We start from the raw sequence: 22,130 nt of genomic DNA, 5'->3' as shown, positions 1-22,130 counted from the left end.
GCTTTGGAATATTGACTTCATTTTTCAGCTTCCATTCTTACCACTTAGTCAAAAGGAGATCAGTTTTCGTCCCCAAGGTTAATTTCTGTAGAAAATGAGCATGTAACAAGGGATTAGTATTTATGGTTATATCAAGCAGGTCAGTGAGACACAGGAAAACTTCCAGCATTTGGTCAGGTAAAGAAGTGGGGACATCAGCACAAGGAGGAGTATAAGGCACTTCACCTAAAACACTCCTTGTTTATCCATGAAAACAACAACAAAAACAACCATCAGAGAAGTTGTCTACCTGAACCAAAACATGGCATGAGTCATCAGTTTAGCTCAATCAAGAGGTGTTATATGCACAGAATGTTCCTGTTTGTCATAATTCCTTAGTGACCTTCAATAGAAGACAAATAGCCCAGCAGAGGAGTGGGGAGGGACCAACGTAGTCACCAAGCAGGCTGCCATTAGAAGTCCTCTAGGAGTCTCCTTTCTTTGCAGACAAGTTGCCATTTCCTGCTTGCAAGCCACACCCTTACTCTGAGCTTTGCCATTCATCATTTGCATGTGGGAATCAGAGACTCACAGGACGTTTTTCTGGTTATGGAATCTTGAATTAAGGGCCTTGTGTAATTTTCAAAGCCAGCATTTAATTTGAAAACTCAATTAAATTTTCTCTTTTTTTGATCATCCACTGTCTTCTAGCTGCTCTGCGGAGTATAAAAGAAGGACAGCATAACACAATTATAATCACAATAACTATAGCTGGTATTTTGGGGGCTTGTGCGGTGCATCATCTAGGGGGTTATATTTATTAACTCATTTAACATTTATTGGGCTTCCCAGATGGTTCAGTGGTAAAGAATCCACCTGCCAATGCAGGAGACATGGGTTCAGTCCCTCAGTTGGGAAGATTCCATGGATAAGGAAAAAGCAACCCACTCCACAATCGTTGCCTGGAAAATTTCATGGACACAGGAGCCTGACAAGCTATATATTCCATGGGGTTTCAAAGAGTCAGACATGACCAAGCATGGATGCACACACGCCTTCACACTTATTATACACCCTGCCAAGATGATACTGTTATGTTGTCCATTTTAGGAACAAAGAAACTGACTGATAGAAAAGTTAAGGCCATTGCTAACACCCTGCCAAGATGATACTATTATGTTGCCCATTTTAGGAACAAAAAAACTGACTGATAGAAAAGTTAAGGCCATTGTTAAGATTGCACATTTAGACACTGGTGGAGCAGGGACTTAAAATTTTATGGCTAAGAGCATAGAGGACATCTTCGGGCAGATTTTGGTCTCTCTGCTGCCTCTTCTTTTACAGATGTCACCTTGGGAAAAGTGATCCATTGCTTAAAGCCTCTGTTTTCTCACCAGGATAACTAGATAATTATATTTACTTCATTGGCCAGTTGTCAGGATGGGAGGGGTCTATGCATGTATGGAATAGGGACAGGAATCCCAAGGTTGACCCCTCAATGTATGAGCTGTTACTATTATTGTTTCCAGCCAGCCTCCCCTAGGTGCCCAGTTCCATCATTTACCAGCTAAATCCCTGCCAGGCCAAGACCAACACCTGCTCTCTGTGGGGTCTGCCCTTGTGACTTCCCATCTAGGCTTGTATGTGAAACCACTGTTCTTTTCCTCTGTGCAAGGACAAGGTAGGCCAGTCAGCAGTCACAGCAGCCCTCTTACTATCCCTTGGTTAGGTTCAGTTCAGTCGCTCAGTCGTGCCTGACTCTGTGTGACCCCATGGACTGCAGCACACCAGGCCTCCCTGTCCATCACCAACTCCCGGAGCTTACTCAAACTCATGTCCATCGAGTCAGTGATGCTGTCCAACCATCTCATTCTCTGTTGTCCCCTTCTTCTCCCAATGTCAATTTTACTGTCCCTTGGACTGTAGCCCACCAGGCTCTTCTGTCCATGGGATTCTCCAGGCAAGAATCCTGGAGTGAGTTGCCATTTCCTTCTCCAGAAGAACTTCCCCACCCAGGGATCGAACCTGGGTCTCCTACATTGCAGGCAGATTCTTTACCAACTGAGCGACAAGGGAAGCCCTAGTGTCAGCCTACCTAGAGGACAAACCAGTCCTTTGGAGGAGTTCCTTTAAAACAAACAAACAAACAAAAAACTGAAAGATTTTTTTTCTATTCCAGAGGCTATATTTTAAGTTGTTTCAAAACTCAAACCACAAATTTGATAAACTTTCTTCTGTCTCAGCTGCTCTGAAATGAGTTCTACCCCACCCCCCATAAATATCACTTCCTGCTCACTAGATAGCCTGTATTTTGAGTAAATGTATACTCCCAAATTTCTTGATAATCCATCCAGCCACGTTCATATGATGAAAGTATTTCACTGATATGTTTATTGTTTGTGTAAATATGTATTAGGCTAGTAAGCACATATCACAGATCTTTCTGATGAAAGTCACTGATGTTTTCAAATCAAGAGGCATGTACAGGACATATTAAGTGATAGTTTTCAACCAGGTTATCCTGCTGAGACCCCAAGACTTGGCCTAAGGCCTTAGGGAATCTGATCCCCAGATTCCTCATCTGTCAAGTGACTGTAATAGTGCAGATTTACTGAAGGCACACTGTGTGGCAAGTACTACAGTTCTATGTGTTCTGCACATACTAAATTGTTTAACCGTTTCAATAACTCGTTGGTACAGCCACAGCATACCACTGTACAGTGTTCCGCTCTACAGACAGGGATACTAAAAGCTAGCTTATAAAGCTTTATTAGTGGGGAGGCTGAACCTTTCACCCACAACGGTCTAGCTCCAGGGCCTAAGCTCTTGGTCACTGCATACTTATGCCTCCCATTTCACACTGAGCTAATTGAAGAGCTCATATACTACTTTGTAAAGAGTCAGCCCTCCTTAACCAAGGACTCCACTCTGAGGATTCAACCAATCACAGATTGAAAATATTCAGTAAAAACAAGTCCAGAAAGTTCCACAAAGCACAACTTAAAATTCACCACACCCAGAAACTACTTACATTGCATTTATTAAGTTGTAATAAGCAGTAATAGTAATCTAGAAATGATTCAAAGTACATGAAAGGGTGTGTATAAGTTCTGTGCAAATACCATCCATTTACATAAGTGATGTCATGGGCTTCCCCGGTAGCTCAGCTGGTAAAGAATCTGCCTGCAGTGCAGGAGACCTGGGTTCAATCCCTGGGTTGGGAAGATCCCCTGGAGAAGGCAATGGCTACCCACTCTTCTTGCCTGGAGAATTCCATGGACAGAGGAGCCTGGCAGACTGCAATCCATGGGGTCACAAAGAGTCAGATATGACTGAGTGACTTTCATTTTAACATAAGGGACTTGAGAATCTCAAAGTTTGGTATCTGTGCAGGGTCTTGGAACTAGTACCCTGTGGGATATCAAGGGACCCTGTAAACCCAAAATATAACAGATTTGAAAGTAATATATTGCATTCACAGTCTGAGACATGAAATCATGCTAATTAAGGGCCCCCAAGCCTAAAAAATCATAGAATATTACTTTTAAACAATCAAATAATTTGTGTTTGGGGCCATTATCTCTAGTCTGAGTATCTTGTAAATTTTCTTGGTAGGATTAGTTGAGAGGAACAGAGAGCTTGGTGACAAGCTTTGTATAAGCATCCCATAATGAAGTTTATGAAGACCCTACATTAGTTCTTACAAATACAGTTATTTATAAATAATATCTTTTCCCCCATAGGTACGTTTTCCTTCCACTTTTATTTCACTGTAATGATCTGTATTCATTCTTTAAATGCAGCACTCCCTTTGTTGCTCAATCCCAAAGCACTTTAAGAAAAATCAGGAATGAGTGTATTTCCAAGCAATGGCTTTGGGAGAAATTAATAGGCAAGAGATCAGTTCAGTTCAGTTCAGTCGCTCAGTCGTGTCTGACTCTTTGTGACCCCATGAATTGCAGCACGCCAGGCCTCCTTGTCCATCACCATCTCCCGGAGTTCACTCAAACTCACGACCATCGAGTCGGTGACGCCATCCAGCCATCTCATCCTCTGTCGTCCCCTTCTCCTCCTGCCCCCAATCCCTCCCAGCATCAGAGTCTTTTCCAATGAGTCAACTCTTCGCATGAGGTGGCCAAAGTATTGGAGTTTCAGCTTTAGCATCATTCCTTCTAAAGAACACCCAGGGCTGCACTCCAGAGATCAAAGAGCCATAAATATAAAAATTAAAAGATATGTTGAACTCACAGAAAAATAGATGTTTGGCTTGTCTGCCTAAAAGAGCGTCAATCTATCTTTGATTCAAACACTGATTTTTCTTCAATATTAAAAAAAATAAAAGTTAAAATACAGATAATTCAAAGAAGCAAAACATTTCTACCTCCTAGTTTACCTCTTTTCCTTTATGAAACTCTTTATGAAAGTTTTAAAGAAAAATTATTTGTTTTGTTTAAACTAATACACTGCACTGAAAGAATTCAACTAATATTTGAAAAAGTATGCTCAAAGATATAACTAGGAAAAAAAAAATCCTTCTAGAATTGGCTACCACTAATCATAGGGAGGCTGCTCAGTTTGGGGCTTTCAGATGCTTCCTGATCCGTTCATGTTTGTCCATGGACACAATCGTGTCTCAGTCTCCTCATTTGTAAGTGGCGATGATAATAACGATAGTACCTTCACTGAAGGATTGATACACATGAGCTAAGCCACATAAAACACCTGGAATTTTGCTTGACATACACTAAATAATAAATATTATTGCTCTTAGTATTATGTTATTAGGCTTCCCAGGTGGTGCTAGCAGTGAGACAAGGGTTCAATCCCTGGGTTGGGAAGATCCCCTGGAGGAGGTCATGGCAACCCACTCCCATACACTTGCCTGGAGAATCCCATGGACAGAGGAGGATGGCGGGCTGCAGTCCATAGGTTGCACAGAGTCGGACATGACTGAAGTGACTTAGCACACACTATTGTTATTATTACTACAGGCTTTTTTGTTTTTCTTGCCAGACTGCAAGGCATATGAGATCTTAGTTCCCCAGTAAGGGATTAAACTCAAATCCCCGACATTGGAAGTGTGGAGTGCTAACCACTGGGGAACCAGAGTAGGTCCCAACAGGCATCTTTTTATGCATATGCAAAGCTGGAAAGTAGCTAGCTGATCAGAAACATTGGATCATTTTATAGACTGTATTAAAATTACTGTATTTTATTACGTGTGTTTAGTCTCTAGGTTGTATACAACTCTTTTGTGATGCCATCAACTGTAGGCCACCAAGCTCCTCCATCCATGGGGATTTTCCAGGCAAGAATACTAGAGTGGGGTGCCATTTGCTTCTCCAGAGGATCTTTCCAACCCAGGGATCAAACCCACGTATCCTATGTCTCCTGCAGGCGGATTCTTTTCCACTGAGCCACCTGGAAAGCTCCCTTTTGGAAATGAAAGGACTAACAGAAGGGAGCTTCACTTTGAATTAAATGCTTCTTTATCACAAGTAGTGTAATTTTTAAAAAGATTTCTCTAAAGTCAAAAGTGGGGATTAATGGGAAAAAAATAAAGGTAAAAGTCATTTTTATAAAGTCTTATGCTTCAGTTTTAGACTGGGGCTATTGAACACTACCACAAGATTTTTGTTGGTAATGTCACTACTGCCACTGACAAGTTTTTGTTATTTTAGAATTTTCAAATGATTTTCAAGTTGATAATGTTGGCAATATCATCTGTATCTATGATTCTTATGATTATTAATAATGAGTTTTATATTTAAATGGATTTAGTGTTCAGTACAAGTCATCTTTATTTATCCTGATTTCTTTCCTTTTTTTTTAAACCTCTCAGTTGGACATTAATTATACAGAGATTTTGTTGTCTTTGTTTTGCTTTTACTTTTCTGAAATTGTTCATAAGATATTCTCTGTGTTCTTTAATGTTTGACAGTGTCTGTTTATTACCTTTAGGTTTTAATGGCAGCTTGACCATGTATAAGAGTTTGGAATGATCCTTTTGCCTAACTCTCCACATTTTTCTGGTATTGTAGAAAACTCTGAGGATAGTTGACTTTTTTTTTTTCCTTTGTATAAAAGAGTTTTACTTTTCTGCCTGGATTTATGAAAAAGAAAAAAAAAATCTGTTTATGAAGTTCATATGGGGTAGGTCTCTATTTTAATTGTTCTGAAACTTTTTAAAGAACACACATGGTAAGTTATTCTTTATTTCAGAAAAAAATTTCTCATAATATATGTTATCTTGTGTTAATTATATCCATTTTTCCATCTTAATATATCTATTTTGGGGTTTTTTGTTTCAGAGGCTTGCATTAACCTTAGTTGAATAATTTCTATATAATGTACTAGTTTCTCTCCTAATATATTTAAATTAATTTTCTTAAGTGATTTTTTTAGAACAGTTTCAGGTTCAGGGCAAACTAAAAGAAGGTACAGAGATTTCCCATTCACCTTCTGCCCTCTATCACATGCAGGAATAACCTCCCCTATTATCAACAAGCCCCACCAGAGGGTACATTTGTTAAATTTATGAACCTACATTGACACACTGTCGTCACCCACAGCCCATAGCTTAAATAAGAGTTTACTCTTGGCTTGTACATTCTATGGGTTTGGACTAATGCTGGCCACCCACTCCAGTATTCTTGCCTAGAGAATCCTGTGGACACAGGAGCCTACTGGGCTGCTGTCCATAGGGTCACATAGAGTCGGACACAACTGAAGCGACTTAGCATGCATGCATGCGTTGGAGATGGAAATGGCAACCCACTCCAGTATTCTTGCCTGGAGAATCTCAGGGATGGAAGAGCTTGGTGGGCTACCATCTATGGGGTCACAAAGAGTCAGACACGACTGAAGCGACTTAGCAGCAGCAGCAGCAGCCCATACAGAGTACTTGCACAGCCCTAAAAAATTCTTTATGCTCGCTCTAATTATCTCTCCCTGCCCTGACCAATTCCCTGGCAACCACAGACTTCACTGTCTACAATAGTTTTGCCTTTTCCAAAAGGTCAGATAGTTGGAATCATATAGTATGTAACCCTTTCAAATTGGTTTCCCTCATTTTGTAATATGTATTTACATTTTCTTTATGTCTTTCCATGGCTTCACAACTCATCTAATTTTAGTGTTGATTAATATTCTATTGTCTAGATGTATCTGTTTATTTACTCATTTATCTACTGAAGGACATCTTGGTTATTTCCAAATTTTTGGCAATTATGAATGGTTTTTATATACATTATTGTGCAGGTTTTTGTGAGGACATAAATTTTCACTCCCGTTGGACAAATTACAAATGATTGCTGGATCTTGTAGTAAGATTCTGTTTAGCTTTATAAGAAGCCACCAAGCTATATTTCAAAGTGGCTGTACCATTTTTGCATTCCCACCAGCAATGAGTAAGTTTCTGTTGCTCTGCATCTTCACCAGCATTTGGTGCCATCAAGGTCCTGGCTTGGCCCTTCTGATAGACGTGTACTGGCATCCCATTGTTTTACTTAGCATTTCCCTCATGACACATGCTGTGGAGCACATTTACATATGTACATTTGCCATGGTCCACCTTCTTTGGTGAAGTGTTTGCTAAGGTCCTTGGTCCATTGTTTAAATTGGGTAATCATTTTCTTAATTTTGAGTTTTAAGATCTTTTGATATGTTTTGGATAACCATCCTCTTTACATACTTTGGATCACCACGTGTGTAACCAAGACATGTTTTGTCAGACATATCTTCTGTGAATGTTTTCTCTCAGTCAGTAATTTGTATTTTTGCTCTCTTGAAAGTGTTTTTTTGCAGAACAGAAACTTTTTATTTTAATGAAGCATAGTTTACCAATTCTTTCTTCAGTGGATCATGCTTTTGGTATCATATCTAAAAAGTCATTGCTAAATCCAAGGTCATCGAGCAGATTTTCCTCTATATTATTCTAGAAGAGTTTTATACTTTTGTGTTTTACATTTCTGCTTATGATCCATTTATTTATTTATTTATTGGCCACCCTGTCACTTGTGGGATCTTAGTTCCCCAACCAGGGATTGAACCCAGGTCCTTGGAGGTGAAAGCACAGAATCTTAATCACTGGATCTCCAGGGAATTCCTTTGATCCATTTTTAATCAAGGATGTAAAGTGCATGTTTAGGTCCATATTTTTTTTCATTTTTTAAAAATTTAAGTAAAAAAATTTGAAGTATAGTTGGTTTACAATACTGTTTTAGCCTCAGTTTCAGTTTCAGTTTAGTCACTCAGTCGTGTCCGACTTTTTGCGATCCCATGAATCACAGCACGCCAGGCCTCCCTGTCCATCACCAACTCCCAGAGTTCACTCAGACTCATGTCCATCAAGTCAGTGATGCCATCCAGCCATCTCAACCTCTGTCGTCCCCTTCTCCTCCTGCCCTCAATCCCTCCCAGCATCAGAGTCTTTTCCAATGAGTCAACTCTTCTCATGAGGTGGCCAAAGTACTGGAGTTTCAGCTTTAGCATCAGTCCTTCCAAAGAAATCCCAGGGCTGATCTCCTTCAGAATGGACTGGTTGGATCCCCTTGCAGTCCAAGGGACTCTCGTTAGCCTCAAGAATACAGTAAACTGATCTAGAACTCTATAGAACTTCCAGTACGATGTTGAAGATGAGTGGTGAGAAGGCACATCTTTGCCTTGAATTTTATCTTAGTAGGAAAGCAGCAAGTATCTCACCGTTAAGTATGATGTTAAATGTAGGGGTTTTTTTGTAGATTTTTTTTTTTATCAACTTGAAATTCTTCTCTGTTCCTATCTTACTTATAGTTTTATCTTGAATGAGTGTTGGAGAAAGCTGAACTTGCATATTTGGGACAAATCCCACTTCATTGTGGCACATGACTTTTAAATTTATTGTTGCATTTGATTTACTAATACTTTGTTAAAGCTTTTTGTATCTATGCTCAGTAGAGATATCAGTCTGTAGTTTTTCCATGTCTCTTCTCTGTCTTGGTGTTAGGGTGATGCTGGCCTCATTGAATGAGTTAGGAAGCGTTCCCTCTGCTGCTATACTCTGTAACATATTATTTCTTCTTTAAATGTTTGGTTGACTTCACCAGTGAACCCATCTGGTCTGATGCTCTCTGTTTTGGAAGATGATTATCTGTTGACTCAGTTTCTTTCATAGACACACTCTTATTCAGATTGTCTATTTCTTTTTGTGTGAGTTTTGGCAAATTGTGTCTTTCAAGGAATTAATCTGATTTATTTTTTCTTGCTTATTTTAGATTAAATTTGCCTTTCTTAGTTTCCAAAAGTAGAAGTTTGGATTATTGATTTTAGACTTTTCTTCTTCTCTAACACATGCACATTCAAGGAATAAATTTCCCTAAAATCACTGTTCTCACTGCATCCCACAAATTCTGATAAATTATATTTTCATTGTCGTTTAGTTCAAAACGGTTTATTAAATAATTTCTCTTGAGATTTCTTTTGACTTTTGTGTTATTTGTAGTATGTTGTTTCATCTCAATATATTTGAGGATTTTCCAGTTATCATTCTGTTACTGATTTCTAGCTTAATTCCACTGTGGTTGAGAGCAATCGTTGTATGATTTGTATTTTTTTAGCTAGTTAAGGTATATTTTATGCCCTGGAATATTACCTATCTTGGTGAAAGTTTCATGGGATGTTGAGAAGAATATGTATTCTGTTATTATTGGATTCGTCTATAGATGTTCATTATATTCAGTGTTTTGATGATGGTGCTAAGTTCAACTATGTTCTTACTGATTTTCTGCCTGTTGGATCTGTCCATTTCTGACGCAGGTACGTTGAAGTCTCCAACTGTAAGATTGGATTCATCTATTTCTCCTGGCATTTCCATTAGTTTTCCTCTCACATATTTTGATGCTGTGTTGTTAGGCACATACATGTTAATATCATTATATCTTCTTGGAGAATTGACCCCTCTATCAGTATGTAATGTCCCTTTTTATCATGAATAATGACAACTTTCCTTGCTCTGAAATCTGTTTTTTCTGAAATTGAGATTGCCACCCTTGCTCTCTTTTAATTTGTGTAAGCATGGCATGTCTTTCTCCATCCATTTACTTTTAACCCATTTGTGTCTTCATATTGAAAGTGAATTTCTTATAGACAACATAATGTTGGTTCTTGCTTTTTTGATCCACTCTTAAAAATCTCTATTTTTTAATTGACATATTCAGGCCATTATGGTGTAGAGTAATTATCAACATAGTTGGATTAACATCTACCATATTTGTTACTGTTTTCTGCTTGCCATTCTGCTCTTTGTTTCTATTGATGTCTTTTCCTTCTCTAGTGTTTGTGGTTTTAGCCGATCATTTTATATGATTATATTTTCTCTCCTTTCTTAGAATAGCAGTTACGCTCAAAAAAAAAGTTAGTAGTTGCTCTAGAGTTTGCAATATACATTTACAATATAAGTAATCCAAGTTCACTTTCAAATAACACTGTACTATTTCATGGGTAGTGCAAGTGCCTTATAATAAACCTAACTCCTTCCTTATATATGCATATGTAAGCATATTTTTTCATTTTATTTTCACTTGTTTCTTCTTCAGTTTTTTGTTTTTCTTACTTTATATAGATCTGAAACTCTGGCCAAGATATTTCCCTTTCCTTGAAAGAATTTCTTTTCACATTTCTTGCAAGGCATGTCTACTGGCAACAAATTCTCTCAGTTTCTATCTGACAAAGTTTTTATATCTCTTTCATTTTTGAAGAATAATTTTGCAGGGCACAGAATTGTGTGTTCATTGGGTTTTTTCTTTCAATACATTACATATGGCAAGTCGTACTCTTGTTGCTTGCATGGTTTCTGAGAAGTCAGATATAATTCTTATCTTTAGTCTTTTAGAGGTAAGATATGTTTTGTCTCTGGATTTTTCTGGATGTTTCCTTTATCTTTGATTTTTCTGCAGTTTGAATGTGACATGCCTAGATGTAGTAGGATGGTTTTATTTTTATCATTTATCTTCTTGGTGTTCTCTGAGCATTCTACATCTGTACTTTGAGGTTTCATATTAATTTGTTTGAAATATTTCCACTGGTCCTTGCTTTGTTCCATCTCCTTTTGGTATTCTCATTACCTAGCACTATACCTTTTCCAATTGTCCTACATTTCTTGCATAGTCTGTTCTTTTTTCTCCATCTTTGTCCTCTTTGCTTTTCAGCTTTGGAGGTTTCTATTGATATATCCTCAAATTCACTGATTCTTTCTTCAACCGTGTCCAATCTATTAATAAGCCTATCAAAGGCATTCTGGTACAGTGTGGTTTGTTTGTTTGTTTGTTTTTAAATCTCTAGGATATTATCTCTAGGTTTTTCTAAGAATTTTTTTATCTTTCTGCTTACATTGCCCATCTGTTCTTGCATGCAGTCCCCTTTATCCATTTAAGCTCTTCACATACTGATCACAGCTGTTTTCTCAGTCTGATAATTCCAGTAACCCTGGTTATTGGATTCTGTGTGATTGTGATGTTTTCTGTATTTCCTCAAACTGTGTTTGCTTGTTTGCCTATTAGTATGCCTTGTAATTTTTCCTGATAGACAGACATGGTGTACTGGGTAAAAGAAACTGCTGTAACAAGGCCTTTACTAATGTTGCAGAGTGGTGTGGTTTGAGGGAGAAGCTCTATAACCCTAGGCTGAGGTCTCAGGCCCTCAGTGAGCGTATGCCTCTGCAGAGTGAACCTCCTCCTCCCTTGAGAGGGACAGGATGACTAAGGTAGGCTGGAGTTGAGCATTTCCCTCCCCTTGCCTCAGTTAGGCTCTGGAGAAACCCCAGAATATAAGGATCTGGTTATATAGTTTCTTTCAAGGCCTGGCCTTGTTAGAACAGAGCTGTCTGACAGACTTCAAATGGCTCCCATGCCCTCCTCTTGCCAGAAACAAGAGGAGATTTTTCTTTGATATTCATCACGAAATCATAGTCAAGTTCCCAGAGGTAAAACCTAGAGAAGTGTAGGGGGTGCCCTGTAACTGGGATCCCCCCTGGAGTTTTTAACTCTCCGAGTTGTCCACACTGCTGCTGCTAAGCTCCTTCAGTCGTGTCCAACTCTGTGCGACCTCATAGACGGCAACTCACCAGACTGATTCTCCAGGCAAGAACACTGGAGTGGGTTGCCATTTCCTTTTCCAATGCATGAAAGTGGAAAGGGAAAGTGAAGTCGCTCAGTTGTGTCTGACTCTTCGCAACCCCATGGACTGCAGCCTACCAGGCTCTTCCACTCTTGGGATTTTCCAGGCAAGAGTACTGCAGTGGGTTGCCATTGCCTTCTCTGAGCCTCCAGCAATTCATCAACCCTAGTTCAGGATTTTCTGCCTCACCTTTGATTCCCCAGAAGCTTCAGCTGAAGACTTTTTGCTCTGATAAATTGTGACTCTCACCTGTTGGCCTCCCCAATTTCACGGGCAGTGACCCCACTTCTCACACAAAGTTTAGAAGAGTTATTGGCTTTTCAGTTTGCTTAGCATTTTGCTTGTCGTTGGGACTGAGGGGAGACTTCCAAGCTCCTTGCATGTGGAACTGGAGATTGGAAGTCTCCTAAATTTAAATCTTTTTGCCTTTATGACCTACGTTCTCTGAGATTGCTGAGTGTTTTCTTTGGATCACTAATTTCATTTTCAAACTGTTTTTTTGTTTCTCTACTTTTTTTTTTCTTACTTTTTAAAATTCTTTCCACTGTCTAATTAAAATACAATTTATATAACATAAATTCACTCTTTTTTAGTGTAGAGTTCTGCAAGTTAACAAACAGTAATACAACCACCACCACAAGCAAGAAGAACATCCCATCATCTCTGAAGTGTATCCATGTCTCTTGGTAGTTAGCTTACCCTACACCCATAGGCTCTGGCAGCTACTCATCCACTTTTCATCTCTGTTGTTTTGCCTTTTCCAGAATGTTATATAAATAGAATTAAACAGTGAGTGGACTTTGGTTTCTTTCATATAGCATAATACATATGAGATTCACCCCCATTTCGCTTGTTCATTTTTATTACTGAGACTATTGCATTTTATGGACGTGCCGTAGTTTATCTGTTCTTCAGGCAAGGGACATCTGCTGCCTTCCAGTTTCTGGCCATTACAAATAAAGCTGCTATCAATGTTCACATGCATATTTTTATGTGAGCATAGGCTTTCATTTTACTTGGGTAAATCTCTAGCTCATTTTAAATTTGAATTGTTTGTTTTCTTACTGTTGAGTTTTGAGTATTCTTCACATAGTCTGTGTACAAGTCGTTTAGATAAGTGACTTGCAAGTGTTGTCCCCCAGTCTGTAGCGTATCTTCTAACATTTGAAATCTAGTTTATATTTGAGTTCAGCAACGATTTTGTGGGCTTATGTCCTTAGCTTTGTTAGTTACACTTTTTTAAAAATTTATCTGTTTTATCCATTCCTCTTGAACTAACCCAAATTTTTACTTTTACTAAGTTGTTCTGTAGCATAAAGCAATTGCTAAGAATTGCCATCCATGTTCTCCTCTGCTTGGCATCCTCTTGTTTTCCATGTCATGTTCCTCTTGCCTACCTCCACCCCACTCCTACACAAAGTACATTTTCACCTGAATAACCTGAAGTAGCTGGACTAGATTGCCAGAATGTCTTTTCCAAATGACTCTGGTTTGTCCAGTTCCGATCAGGCTTTTGTTTGCTCTGATAACAACGCGTGGGTGGCTGATTTCCCACTGAGCTGTAATTCACAGATGAATGGGTGTCTCCTGTTCCACTCCACCTGCTTTCCTCCGCCCTGAAAACCCCTTAAGGAGCAGTGCAGGCGATGCCGCTTTTCCTTTTCCTGTCTTCTCTTTTAAAGGGTGCTCGTGCTCTGCTCTCCCTCCAATATTTGTGGCATATTCTTTAGCAGAGCTCATGTCATCTCAGTGGGGTGAAATGGGGGAAGTGATGGTCCCACTCTCATTGAGATTAGCCTCAATTTCTTGTGTAGCTCTCATGTCCTGCTTTTCCTGTTTCACCTCCTTTTTTTTTTCCCCAGCAGCTGTTTCTTTGTCTCTCTCAGATAAAGAAATTTTAAAGAGACCCTCTTCTTTGAAGTTCTGGGCACACAGTGGGAATTTTCAAAGGCTGGGCGAGAAACAGTCTTTGTGAGGTCTCCTCTCTCTGGGTCTTCCATTTGTTTCCTTGGCTCCAGGCTTTGGATGTTGAGGTTTTAGCTCAAGTCCTTTATTTGTTTACCGTTAGTAAAATTTTTGTGATTTTGTTTTTACTTTTTGTTGTGGCTGTTCCTTTTATTAGACTTGGAGGAGGAAGATTTGGGCATGCATTTTCAATTCATTTACTACTTCCAGACATTTTCTTTTCTGGTAAATTTCCTCCTCCAGGAAATGTTCTTTGACTGTACTTAGTATAAATGTCTCTCCTCTGTGTTCCCACAGAGCCAGCATTAACTAGTAATATTTTAATCTAATGGTCAAAACACTGAAATACTCTGTTCCTGCAGAAAATAGCCACTGTACTAGCCTCACTTAAGCAACCCTCTGAATCCTTCCCATGCCTCTGGCTGCCCTGGCCTCTCTGCCTGGTTGTCCCCAACCCCCACCCAATCCCTCACCAGCTCCCCTGGATCCAACCATGAAAGGAGTGATGTCTGGACATCACTGGGCATCCAGGGCCCCGTATTAGCATTGCTGGTCACGATGGATGTGCACCATTGGCTGGTACCCAATCCCAACCAGAAGCTAAACCTGTTCAGTGTCACGCCTACCTGTGCTTATCTCTCTCAGGATATTTTACACAGCTCTGCAGTTATCTAGTCAGTTGTCTTCCCACTGTCTAGAGTGAAAGTTCTTTGATGATAGCCCTTCAAACAAACACTTATTTTTTTTGGCTGTCCATTTAGTTTTGTGGGATCTTAGTTCCCCAACCAGTGATTGAATCCAGGTCCTCTGCAATGAAAGCATGGAGTTCCAACCAGTGGACCACCAGGCAGTTCCCTCAACCAAACATTTGTTTAGCCTCTTTTATGTGCCATGTTCATCTCTTGCTTAATCATCCCCTAAATATTGCAAAGTTGGTATCATCACTCCATTACACAGCAAAGAACCCAAGGTTCAGTGAGTTTTACCAACTGGTGCAAGGTCACACTGATAATTTGGGTCAAAAATAGTATTTAGATTCAACTACTTTACACCAGTTGTCTAGGAAAGATATTTCCAGCAGAAACTTGTTTACAACTAGTGTTGCAACACTGGAGCATCTGCCGCATAATAAATGATGTGACATTAAGCTCATAAAACATGCACCTGAAGCTATTTTGAGGGCAAGGACCACATCCTTTAAAAATCCAAATATCCGCTGCATGCTTGCTCAGTTGCTTCAGTCATGTCCAACTCTTCATGACCCTATGGACTGTAGCCCGCCAGGAACCTCTGTCCATGAGATTCTCCAGGCAAGAATACTGGAGTGGGTTGCCATGCCCTTCTCCAGGAGATCTTCCTGAACCAGCAACTGAACCCATGTCTCCTGCATTGCAGGTGGATTCTTTACTGCTGAGCCACCAAGGAAGTCCAAAAAATTTAATCTTAGTAAGCAGGATGGAGATATTTCTTCGAAGGTTGTGCATGCATGCTTAGTCATGTCCGACAATTTGCAAGTCTATGGACTGTAGGCAAGAATACTAGAGTAGGTTTTATTTCCTTCTCCAGGGAACCTTCCCAACCCAGAGATCAAACCCACGTTTCCTGCATTGCAGGCAGATTCTTTACCACTTGAGCATTAGGGAACGTAGCAGAAGGCATGGTTCCTAGTTAGTTTAATTGAGTGATTGTGAAATAAAGCAAGAAAGGATAATTGGATGGATGAGCTACTTGATTAACTACTAGATTGAGTTCTATTTCAGAAAATGTTATTAGGAATATGTGAAGATAGTGTAGAATGAGAGACAGTGTATGTTAAGAGCATGCACTTTGGACTTGCCCATGGTGTACATAAAATATAATTTATTTAATCATTCTTTATTGATGGACATTTAATTTGTTCCTATTCTATTCTAAAATGAGTACTATTACTCAAGTAATAAAGCAATTAATATCTTCTACACACTTTGCAGAACATATATGAATAGTCATATAATTTAAATTTCTAGAAACAGAATTGCTTGGTCAACCAGCAAATGCATTTTGAGTATCTTTGGATACTTCAAATTACCAGTTTATACTGCTACTAATAACCTACAAAAGAGCCATTTACCCACATCTTTACCAATGGTGGATATACTTAATTTGTAATTTTTAAAAAATGCTAGTGTCTTAATGTTTTAATTTACATTTTCTGGGTTACCAATGAGGTTTAACAAAATTACCACTTTTTAGTATTTGTCCTTTTTCTATGGCACAAGCTATGACTGTTCTAGATGTCATTTTTTTTTTAATTTGACAATGAATCTTGGAGATATAAGGGTATAAGCTGCTCTGTTCTTTACAATGGCTATGTAGTAGTCCAGAGTATAACTGTTTCATAATTTATAACACTACTCCACCAGTCATAAACCATCTCTAGGTTTCCTCCAATATTTTCTGTTAAAAACAATCCCATTGTAAATATCCATGGTCAATATTCCTCATACATAAAATTTGATTTGTAGGAAAAACTATCTATAATGGAATTTCCAGGACAAAGTGTCTAGATTTTTTTTTTTTTTGAAAGCTGTTGCCAGGCCACCTTTTATGCAAGTTATATCAATATGTAATGTCTGTCAATGATCTTTCCTAATTTTCCTATTTGGGTCATTTGTCTTTATTTCACTGATGTCATATACTTTGGAAATTAGCTGCTAATTGGTCCTATGAATTACAAATATTTTCTCCTGTATTTTTAAAATTTTGACTATTTTTTAGCTACATGGAATATTTATATTTGTATAAGATTAAATTTGTTTTTGTTGTTGTTCAGCCCCTAAGTCATGTCCAACTCCTTGTGACCACATGGACTGTAACATGCCAGGCTTCCCTGTCCTTCACCGTCTCCCAGAGTCTGCTCAGATTCATGTCCATTGAGTCAGTGATTCAATCCAATTCATCCTCTGCTGCTCTCTTCTCCTTTTGCTTTCAATCTTTCCCATCAGGATCTTTTCCAATGAGTTGGCTCTTCACATCAAGTGGCCAAATTATTGGAGCTTCAGCTTCAGTCCTTCCAATGAATATTCAGAGTTTATTTCCTTTTGGACTGACTCGTTGGATCTCTTTGGAGTCCGAGGGACTCTCAAGAGTCATCTCCAGCACCACAGTTCAAAAACATCAGTTCTTTGGGGCTCGGCTTTCTTTATGGTCCAACTCTCATGTCTGCACATGACTACTGGAATAACCGTTATCTTTGATATGTAGACCTTTGTCAGCAAAGTGATATCTCTGCTTTTTAATATGCTGTCTAGATTTGTTATAGCTTTTCTTCCAAGGAGCAAGCATCTTTTAATTTCATGGCTGCAATCACCATCTGCAGTGACTTTGGAGCCCAAGAAAAGAAAATCTGTCACTATTTCCACTTGTTCCCCTTCTATTTGCCGTTAAGCGATAGGACCAGAGGCAATGTTGAGTTTCAAGCCAGCTTTTTCACTCTCCACTTACACCCTCATCAAGAGGCTCTTTCATTCTTCTTCACTCTCCGCCGTTACAGTGGTATCATCTGCATATCTGAGGTTGTTGATATTCCTCCCAGCAAACTTGATTCCAGCTGGTGTTTCATTCAGCCTGGCAATTTGTGTGATGTACTCTTCATAGAAGCTAGAAAGAAAGTGACCAATAAGCTTTGACATAACTCCTATTCCAATTTTGAACCAGTCCATTGTTCCATGTCCAGTTCTAACTGTTGCTTCTTGACCTGCATACATGTTTCTCAAGAAATAGGTAAGGTGTTCTGGTATTTCCATCTCTTTAAGAATTTTCCACAGTTTGTTGTGATCCACACAGTCAAAGGCTTTAGTGTAGTCAATAAAGCAGAAGTAGATGGTTTTCTGGAATTTCCTTGTTTTCCCTATGATCCAATGAACATTGGCAATTTTATCTGTGGTTCTTCTGCCTTTTCTAAACCCAACTTATACATATGGATGTTCTTGGTTCATGTGCTATTGAAGCCTAGCCTGAGAATTTTGAGTATTACCTTGCTAACATGTGAAATGACTGCAATTATACTGTTGTTTGAATATTCTTTGGCATTACCCTTCTTTGAGATTGGAATAAAAAGTGACCTTTTCCAATCCTGTGGCCACAACTGAGTTTTCCAAATTTGCTGGCATATTGAGTGCAATACTTTAACAGCATTATCTTTTAGGATTTGAAATAGCTCAGCTGGAATTCTGTCACCTCCAGTCAATTTGTTCGTAGTGATGCTTCCTAAGGCCCACTTGACTTCACATTCCAGAATGCCTGGCTCTAGATGAGTTACCACACCATCATGGTTATCTGGGTCATTAAGACCTTTTTTGTACAGTTCTTCAGTGTATTCTTGCCACCTCTACTTAATATCTTCTGCTTTTGTTAGATCCTTACCATTTCTGTCCTTTATCATTCCCATCCTTGGGTGAAATGTTCCCTTGATATTTCCAATTTTCCTGAAGAGATCTCTAGTCTTTCCCATTCTATTGTTTTCCTGTATTTCTTTGCATTATTCACTTAAGAAGATCTTCTTATTAACTTTATCACCATTTTAATTTGGGGATTCATATTTTTGAGGCATACTCAAAAAGATCTTCCATATCCCAAGGTTACATTTAAAATTTCTTCTGCAGTTTCTTACAATACTTTTGTTATTTCACTCTTCGGCTTTTAACATTTTAATATATCTCGGATTTGCTTTAAGGCAAACTACCGCACAATTGCACTCATCTCACACGCTAGTAAAGTAACGCTCAAAATTCTCCAAGCCAGGCTTCAGCAATAAGTGAACTGTGAACTTCCTGATGTTCAAGCTGGTTTTAGAAAAGGCAGAGGAACCAGAGATCAAATTGCCAACATCCACTGGATCATGGAAAAAGTAAGAGACTTCCAGAAGAACATCGATTTCTGCTTTACTGACTATGCCAAAGCCTTTGACTGTGTGGATCACAATAAACTGTGGAAAATTCTGAGAGAGATGGGAATCCCAGACCACCTGACCTGCCTCTTGAGAAATCTGTATGCAGGTCAGGAAGCAATAGTTAGAACTGGACATAGAACAACAGACTGGTTCCAAATAGGAAAAGGAGTACGTCAAGGCTGTATATTGTCACCCTGCTTATTTAACTTCTATGCAGAGTACATCATGAGAAACGCTGGACTGGAAGAAACACAAGCTGGAATCAAGATTGCCAGAAATATCAATAACCTCAGATATGCAGATGACACCACCCTTATGACAAAAAGTGAAGAGGAACTAAAAAGCCTCTTGATGAAAGTGAAAGAGGAGAGTAAAAAAGTTGGCTTAAAGCTCAACATTCAGAAAACGAAGATCATGGCATCCAGTCCCATCACTCCATGGGAAATAGATGGGGAAACAGTGGAAACAGTGTCAGACTTTATTTTGGGGGGCTCCAAAATCACTGCAGATGGTGATTGCAGCCATGAAATTAAAAGACGCTTACTCCTTGGAAGGAAAGCTATGATCAACCTAGATAGCATATTGAAAAGCAGAGACATTACTTTGCTGACTAAGGTCCATCTAGTCAAGGCTATGGTTTTTCCAGTAGTCATGTATGGATGTGAGAATTGGACTGTGAAGAAGGCTGAGCGCTGAAGAATTGATGCTTTTGAACTGTGGTGTTGGAGAAAACTCTTGAGAGTCCCTTGGACTGCAAAGAGATCCAACCAGCCCATTCTGAAGGAGATCAGCCCTGGGATTTCTTTGGAAGGAATGATGCTAAAGCTGAAGCTCCAGTCCTTTGGCCACCTCATGCGAAGAGCTGACTCGTTGGAAAAGACTCTGATGCTGGGAGGGATTGGGGGCAGGAGGAGAAGGGGACGACAGAGGATGAGATGGCTGGATGGCATCACTGACTCGATGGACGTGAGTCTGAGTGAACTCCGGGAGTTGGTGATGGACAGGGAGGCCTGGCGTGCTGCGATTCATGGGGTCGCAGAGCCGGACACTACTGAGCGACTGAACTGAACTGAATGTACAAAGTGTGAATCCAATGTTTTGTTCATCTTCAGGGGAACACCTAGTCATCCCAATACATTTATTTTATGGTGTAAGACATTCTCTAGCCAGCTCCTTCCTCATCCTGTCCATTCGATAGTTCTTAGGCAACCTCACCTCCTCTTTTCAGCTTGCTAGTTAGCGTTACGTACGCAGGATCCAGCGTATCACTCCTTCAGTATGAATTTGTCTTTTTTTCTCCAGTCTATGCTGAGGCTTCCCTGGTGGCTCAGTGGTAAAGAACCCACCTGCCAATGTAGGAGATGTGGGTTGGATCCCTGGGTTGGGAAGATCCCCTGGAGGAGGAAGTGGCAACCCACTTCAGTATTCTTGCCTGAGAAATCACATGGACAGAGGAGCCTGGTAGGCCACAGTCTACAGGGTCACAAAGAGTCAGACCTGAAACGACTTGGCACGCATCAGCGTCTCTGTTATGAGAGCAAGAAGAGGACAGTTCAGGCGCATCTTCCTTTTTTTCTAGGACCTTTGTCTTAGAGCTGTCTCGCTCCCGTAGATTGCTCAGACAGCTTCTTACATACTCTCCCGGCCTCCACTCTTGCTTCTTTCCAATCGTTTCTTTATCCCGCAGGGCAGGCATGTTGAAGTCCCCTCCTTGGTTAGAATCCACTGAATCGTCTCCTTGTCTCCAGGTCAAGACCACCCAGCTCCCTGATTTGCCCATAGCTTCCACTCTGCTCATGTCCTGTCCCAGTAACTTCTGTTCCTCAAAACCCAAGATGCAATTCCATGCCTCGGTGCCTCTGCATGCACCATTTCCTCTTCCTAAAGCAGCCCTGCTCTCTTACACCTCTCCCGAATGCTCTGCTCTCCCTCAGCTCCTGTATTTCTCGCTCCCAGGGCATTTTCTCTGCTGTAACGTTGGCTTAGGCATCTGCCTCCCTGAACTCTACTCTGAGCTTTCTGTGGGAGAAAAAAAAAAAAAAAAGGCTGTTTCTGCTCCAAAGCCTGTAACCAACAATTGTGGGCATGTGACAGACATAAAATGAGCCAAGGACAGTATAGAAGCACCTTGAAATGTTTATAGAACACCAAGCAGGTATCGTAAGGGGTTATTAATTAATGCAGTGTGGGAAACTGCCCGGAGGAAACACCTGGAGAAGCTCGGGGCCTGTGACTTTACTGCCATGCCTTGCCTCGTGTGCTTCCAGCCAGCGTTACATTACACGTGAAGACTAATCTCCTTGTTCATTTTATGACTGCCACTTTACCAAAATATCCCCAGGATGCTGTCTGAACACCAGAAAAGTGGTTTTTCAGCTTATTTGGGGAAGTCAAATAGAGACCCATTTTCATTTCGCAGTAGGAATAAATACCCTACCTACCGCTCTTTGCTTCCAGCTGGAAATGGACCAGGTGGCAGTGTATTCTCTCCTGTTTGAAAGGGAGGAAGTTGCTGGCTTTGTTGCTTATGCCTTTAGGTCAGCCGGGCCAGGAAGTCAAAGTACCAGGGCAAATGTATATTGCACACGAAGTCCATATCTAGAAAGAGGGAGCAGCAAGAGACAGATGCTGAACCATATGAGCAATCCAGAGCACAGAGCTCTGAATAGTACCTCACAATTTGGTTTTCTTCCAACAGAGCAGCACATTCAGTTAGGCTATTAACCCAGATGAAAGGTTTCAGATTTATTTCATTGGCAGATGGAAATTAAGTTGCAGAAACTCAATCAGCACAGACTAGAGAATAGTTAATTTCATTTATTTTTAATTACCCAAGTAATCCTGAATATATTGTCACTGTAAAAATGGAAACAGTACAGATAAAGTTGAAGTCCCTCTTGACCACTCACCACTCTCCTCAACTGCCCTCTCCGGGATTACAACTGCTATCAATTTGAAGTGTCATCAGACATATGCCTGTGTGTACACACGAGCTCACACACATATACACACACATGAGCACACTCATGCACACAGAGAAATGTTTTTAAAAAGTTATTTAATCTTAGCTTTTCTGTGGCCCCCAGATGCTCATTGATATAAG

Source organism: Budorcas taxicolor, chromosome 21 (genome assembly GCF_023091745.1).
Source record: "Budorcas taxicolor isolate Tak-1 chromosome 21, Takin1.1, whole genome shotgun sequence".
Classification (NCBI taxonomy): domain Eukaryota; kingdom Metazoa; phylum Chordata; class Mammalia; order Artiodactyla; family Bovidae; genus Budorcas; species Budorcas taxicolor.
The sequence above is the reverse complement of the archived record's forward strand: the minus strand, read 5'-3'. Positions refer to the sequence as shown.